Source organism: Chlorocebus sabaeus, chromosome 18, assembly GCF_047675955.1.
Source record: "Chlorocebus sabaeus isolate Y175 chromosome 18, mChlSab1.0.hap1, whole genome shotgun sequence".
NCBI classification, from domain to species: Eukaryota; Metazoa; Chordata; class Mammalia; order Primates; family Cercopithecidae; genus Chlorocebus; species Chlorocebus sabaeus.
The window spans coordinates 44,001,877-44,009,158 of NC_132921.1; positions in this window are offsets into that span (position 1 = coordinate 44,001,877).

Below are 7,282 nucleotides of genomic sequence, written 5' to 3' on the forward strand. Positions count from 1 at the left end.
ACACCATCCACTGTATGAACCAGTCAATAGTGGTTTTCTTATAATTATTTACTTTCTCTTTTTTCTTGCAATTCTAGTTACTGGATCACCCATAAAATAGTTCTTTCATGGTTTATTGGCCTTGCTACTTCTAAAGCTAGACTTATGGACTTGAGTTAAGAAAATAAACTGCTATAAACAACTTCTCAGTAGGCTAAAATCATTGATATTTATTGTGAATACAAACTCTGTGGAAACTTCTAATCACCATAATTCGTCTGTATAAAAATAATCCTTGACTAAATGAATATATCTGGAAGGAAAAATGAACAGAGCATTTACACAGTCACACAAATGTCATGTGTGAACAAATTATTAAGGAATTTTCAATATTTTGCAACTTCAAAAACAGCATTTTATGGAGCCTAAACATGTATGATTGATTTTCGAAAATAATACTAGAAATTTTGGTAAATTTTTCATGAAATCATAGATATTTAAATGAAGAAATACACTCTCTGTTCACCACTCCCCAATTGTATCATCTTAAATCCTGTTTCAGGCATAATTGAGAGGCTCTGCATCAAGATGTCCCCAGAAAATCTCCCAATGATGTTACTGTAGTAGAATTTATTTTTGAGGAATGTTTGCTTCTCTGTTGCAAGAGTGACAGAAAAGAGCATCCATTTATGTTAAAAGTATTATACACATTTCTTTTGTAAGATGATGAATTTTAACAAATCACTCCTTTGTTTTTACTACACTTCCAAGAGAAATTTAAATATCCTAGAAATAATGCTTGGAGCTTGTAGAGAGGAGAGAAAGGAATCAGAATGAAAGAGGGACAAATAAGGTTGCGTCCATTTTTCCTTTTGCAGACTCCCTTGTTAAAGACAGTATTTATATTATCCCAAGAAGTAAAATTCTTTGTGAGAATTTTAAAATACTGTCTTTAACAAAGACAAAAAATTAGAAAGTATTCACCTTTTTGTTTTTAAACACAAAGCTTTTTTTCCCCCCAGAAATGGCCCTGGGGGATGTTTGAATGGAGACTCTAACCTTGTGTCCCCCAATAATAACAAAAGATTTGGTCTGAGAGTAATGAAAGGTAGAAACACACTTCAGAATGTCTAGCACTTTACCCAATAACTTTAGCCATTTCTCCCACAGCATATTCATGCATAGAGGTAAGAGAAGAGCAAGATTCGTTTAACTGATTTCCACATTCCTCACAAAGAACAGAACAAAGAGGATTTGCTAACCAACAAATGAACTAATCAAACTCCAAATAATTAGCAGGTATCAGTTCAATGGTGCCAAAGTTTGAACTCCTTAATAAAGGGGTAAAATTATCATGTGATGGGAACCAAATGAGAAAGAAGGAAAAAAGATGAACCCATTTGACTATAAAATTGTACCTGGGCCATTCCCTTAGATCAGATAGACCTAAAATCCAACTTTTCGCAGCTTTAAAATGGTTTCAGAAAAGTTTTTATTATTATCATTGTTCAATTTCATGCATCTCTGCACTTGAACTTCCAGCCAGGAAAAGGAGTCGAACTGCCAGAAACACTGTGAAGAAGCTGGGTTTTTTTGTGGCATTTCCAGTCAATATTTTCAGGCCCAGGAAGTTTGAAGGCACATCCAAACTTTTGAGTACTAATATGATTTGAACCTCTGAGTCTTCTGAGATTTTTCTTTCCCAATCAGAACGAAATTATGAGCTAAGGAAGTTAAAAAATGGAACACAATTTCAGAAGTCATTTTCCGTACTGGATTGAATATCTCCCAATTTCTGTTATGTTTCTTCTCTACTCTGAACATTAAATGTAATATCTATAAAACTAATTATGATGTGTACTATCAAAAGTGACCGATGTTTCTTGTGAATAACCTCTTTGTGAAATTTCAATCTCTATTTCCACGAGTATTCAGTTTAACAAGGAAATGTATATGCTTAATGATCACTATAGAACAGCTGTGTTCTATACAGAACATATTAAATTATCATTTAATTTATCTGGCATTATAAGGGGTATTTTTTCAGATAATCAAAAACTAGTTTCTCAAGTCAAAAATGAGCTCATTTCGATATAGTGTGATAGAGATCTTTCTAAGCTTTTTCATCACAGAGAATGCTAAACATCATTTAACCATTGCTTGATAACTCACAGTTACCACTATGATTATTTCAGTGCTATCTGAAAATACATATTTTGTTTTTAGTCTGAATATTTTGTAAAACACTTTATTGTTATCATCTATAATTTCTTGCAAATGCCAGTCTACCTGATTCAAACAAAACTTCCACTCCTTCTCTAATTTCAAACTTAAAACATGTTCTGATAAGAACAAGCAGATAATCAAGCTCAGTGTGTTAAGTCAAAGTCATTATGTGTTGAAAGGAAAGTCCAAGTACCTGCCGTTGATGCTGGAGTTTTATGACAATTAATTTGTGTTGTCGGAGGATTTCTTTTTTTCCGTTTATTTCTAGAAATGGGTTTACATTCCTGTGAGACAGGATTACTGCAAGAGTAATCTCTGCACACATGTATTTAGCAAATATATTCATCACTGATGTGCATCTTAGTTAGGACACTGGTGGTATAAAAGTTATTTTACGCTTTAGAAAAAGAAATTGAGCCTACATGCACAAAGACAAAGAAGACAGCTATCTGCAGAATGTGATTGGAGTGACGCTGGCGAGTTCACACCTGCTCCTGGATATGTTGTGTAAGGTCATTTTCAGAATAGCCTCAGCATATTAAGCATAGCATTAGACTTTCTCCACATAGAAAGTCATTATCTTCAAAAAGTTAAAATAATCATGGAAAGACTGAAGTTTCTGGAGTCAGCTTGAGTTCCAATGCAGGGACAAAAGTTTTCTAGATTTTTATCACAAGCAAATAATTTAATATCTACTATTAACATTTTTTAGGATGAAATAAGTTAATTTGTGCATTAATATCAGTAAGCCCTATACACACTCTATATATATCAGACGTTGTTCTGAATACCTTACATAATGAGTAATTCAATCTTATAAGAGTTCTATAAAGGGGTTTCTACTGGCACACACCTCAATTTCACAGCCAAGGAAATTGAGGCACAGAACTTAAGTAACTTCCAAGATGCCACATGGCTAGTAAGTGGAGTAGTCAAGATTTGTACCCAGTGAGTGTGATTTTAAAACCTATGTTCTTAATCATCAACGTATACTATAATTAGGAGAAAACTGAGTAAGTTTTAAAATGATTAATGGTCTCTTAACTACAGAAGGAAAGGGAGGTCTGCCCTGTTATATTGCCTTCTTTTGTGACCTGCTGAATATGTTTGTCATGCTGATCAGCTATCTCCTTGAAATACTTGGGATCAAAGCCAAAGGGAACTGAACACCTTCTGATAAAGCTTTTAGGTCTACTGTTGCCGTTAACATGTTGTGAGGAGCAGGGGAAAGACAAGTTCAAAGTGGAGAAAAGCAAAGAGGAAAGAAAAATGATTCGGAGATTTGCAGTCTGAAGACAGTATAAAAGAGGCAGGCACTCTATCTAGAGAAACTCGTGGGCAGAGACGTGAAGTGAGAAGATTGCTTGGGCACAAGGAGAGGGATAGAATTTGAGATTTCCAAGAAACTGAAAATTCTCCATTAGGTAAACCTTTATATCCTTCTCCTCTCCATCTGTGAAATGATTATGGTACCAGAAATGATCAACAAATTTGACATTTCATCTACACTTAATTGTACCTGGCAGAGATGTCTCTTAGTATAAATTAGGTCAGTTTTGTGTTTTAAAATATATGTATTGAACTAACTAATGATTATACTATATATTTACATTGTTTAATTTGTATTTTGAGGAACAAGGCTAGGTATAATGAAGAGCTTATTATCTTTTACTTTTATGTGTAAAAGATAAACACACATACAAAAACTCACACTACCTATAGTGTGAAATTATTACAAACCAAAAATAAAATAATTTATATAAATGTGTGTTAGGAATATAAATAATGCTGCATAATTGGTACTACCTCAATGAGATTCTTCTCCTTCACAGCCTTGGACAATACATATCTATATGTGAAAAGTGGCTCTGTGTGAGCTTTTAAGAAAGCATATCACTATCCGAAACTAACATCCAGAACTTTACCTAACTCCAAGGACATAAATCATACTGTTGTCACTCTAGGGAATAAAAATTGCATTTTGTAAATGCAGTGTAACATGTTCCTTCCTTCTTCATCACCATCCTGATCAAATAACTGTGAAGAACATGACAGTAAAATCATGGTCACATGATTGACTGATCAGGAAACAAGACTTATATGTATTTTTCAGTTCTTTGTCTTACTTTTGTCCTCAAACCTTATTTATTTCATGATAGGTTTCCAATTTACAGTGGGTCTAAGGGTAGCTCAAAATACATAAACATAATGACAAGGGGCCCACATCACAATGGGTATGTCTAATATCTGGGATAATATATCTTTAAAAATGGAACATTTTGTTTATTTTATTTGGAACATGTATTTTGAATATTTCATTTATTGTCAAATTCATAGCAAAAGTCAGGAAAGCACTTGTTAAAAGACATTAGTTAAAAGGAAGTTTAAATTTTGTTTATGAAAAAACTATATTCAGTCTTTGACATGTGGTGTTGAGTTTCTTTTGTCTCTGATAAATTTTAAATGGTTTATTTTATTGAGGGCATTTATTTTTTATTTTGAGAGTCTTAAGATAAATAGAAAAAGGTAAAAACAAGGCAGTGTTTTAGAAAGCACACTAGGCTGAATGAGGAGACTCCTGGATTATAGACTCTGATTTCTACAAATGTACTTAGTGCCTGACTTTAGTTTATTCATATATCAAATGGGGCTGATAAGCATGTTCTCTCTGACTTTGACAGCCGTTGTGAATATGAACTCAACTAACATCCACAGATCCTTTTTTCAAACATACTAGGAATGAGGAAAATAGTAGTCTGTAATTGTCATTATTCTTAATTCCCAGATCCCAGCTCAGCTACTGACATATAAAAATAGCCAGTAACGGAATGCAACTGTGTAAACAAACAAAACATGCAAACAAATAAGAAAACAGTTTATTCATTTAAATGTCTTGGGTAAAATGACAGTTTCAATTCTGGAGTATTATTATCAGAATGTTTTTAAATAAATGCAGCATTTCTGATGCATTCAATAATAAATTTAACATACTATTTCTAGCTATAGGTTCCAGGGAAATCATCTTAAAGAATAAACAACATTTCATAATTAATAGATCAAACTAATACAATGGAAAGTGATGTGTCTAAAACATTTGGGAGTGATCGATGAAGTTTTCCAGACCTTCTTCTGAGAACCTAATCAGACTCTGAACATACTGTGTAAGTTTGATTTTATTACATGTTTTACCTGCCCTATTCATGATTCAGACAATTACAACATTGATTCCAAATAAGGGAAATATCATGGAGGGAAATAGTTATTAGACTTAGTAGAGTTTTGCTTTTTTGATATTTTCATCCGAATTGTAGTCCTTACAGCAAGGAGAAGGTACCAGAGAAAATGTATAGATGATGTAATAAAGGATGAAAGTCAGTATTCTTCGTGACCTCTTCTTTCCTTATACTCTCACCTGTATAGGTTTCCCTATCCCATACTGACACATTTTGCCTCTCCATTGGGTTTCTAAGAACCCATATCCACAGTCTACCTTCAGACCAAACCAGTTGTGAAATGGCTATTTTCCACATTGGCCCCAAGCAGACTGATGGGACTAATGAATCTATCAATTTTAGTAGATTTTCTGCCCACAATGGCTATAGAAGCATAATTTTGTCAGACCAGGGTTAGTATAAAACTACCTCCGTATGAAATACAATACTGAACTTAATGGAACAATTTTATGTCTTGATTGTTTACTGTATTTTAAACTGTCTTCAGGCATTGTTTTTATTTTATTTGGTTTGATCTGGCCATTAGCTGGCAGCCTCAGCAATCCAGGGGCTATTTGGTATATATTGGCTCTGACTATATAAGAAACACTAGAGGATCAAGTCTGTTAGGCAAGTGAAAGAGAGTTCGGTAGCTGCATTTTTGGTGTAAAAGTATGTTAAAAAGCCTCATGTTCTCACTCACAAGTGGGAGTTGAACAATAAGAATACATGGACACAGGGAGGGGATATCACACACTGGGGCCTGGCAGTGGGTGGGGGAGCTAGGGGAGGGATAGCATTAGGAGAAATAGCTAATGTAGATGATGGGTTGATGGGTGCAGCAAACCACTATGCCACGTGTATACCTGTGTAACAAACCTGCACGTTCTGCACATGTACCCCAGAACTTAAAATTTAATCATAATTTTTGAAAAGTCTCAAAGGTGAAGTATTGCAGGAAATACAGCCAACCAGGTTGACTTTGGTTATTCCAGAGCTTCTCAAATCAAGAGAAGCATATTACAATAAACCTGGTATCTTCCACAGAAGTAAATTACTCATTCCAGAAAAGACTCATTTTCAGTGGACCTTTGATCATGAACATTCTGTTAGAAATATGATTTGCTTGGTCAAAAATATATAGCAATTATCTATCATCTGTCTGACCTTGAAATTTGATGGTCCTGTGGCCCTCTGAAATGAAGGAAATTTGGTGGAAAAGAATTGTAAACCATTGCTAGGGAAACTAAAAAGCTAACAATGTTGAAACTATTCTGTGCCTAAATAATCTTGCCTAATGTTATACTTATGGCTGAATTCATAACGGATCCTTATACAATACAATTGCCTATCTTCAAAGTTCAGATGTTACTTTGTAATGGCAGAATTAATTTCCTTGATTGCTAATCCATCACACCTAAGTGTGATACATGTGGTATCAAACATGGGTATTTCTGCTATCATTAATTGTGGCATATTGTCACAACTGATAAAGAAATGCAGTAAGAGGAAAAGAAGAGAGGGCCTGGTATTGGCAGTTTAGCCTTGTTTTTCCATAAGCCATGGCAGGTACAGCCAGAGTCCTCAAAATAAAAGGAGGGGGCCCTTGCAATTCTCACAAGGGGAAAAGACAGGCATCCAGAAGCATCAATCACTGGGCGAGCCTTGCTCTCCATTTGCAAAGCTGTTGTTTATTGTGAGATAATGATTGATAAGGTCTAAACAAATGCTCTGAGAAATCACCGAAGGTGCAGGCTCTTAAGAGTGACATTTGGCCACAGGAAATCTGCAGGGAACAGGCCAGCTGGCAATGAGGATACTGAGGAAATTAACACAATGCATTTAAAAGAAGAGCAAATAATAAA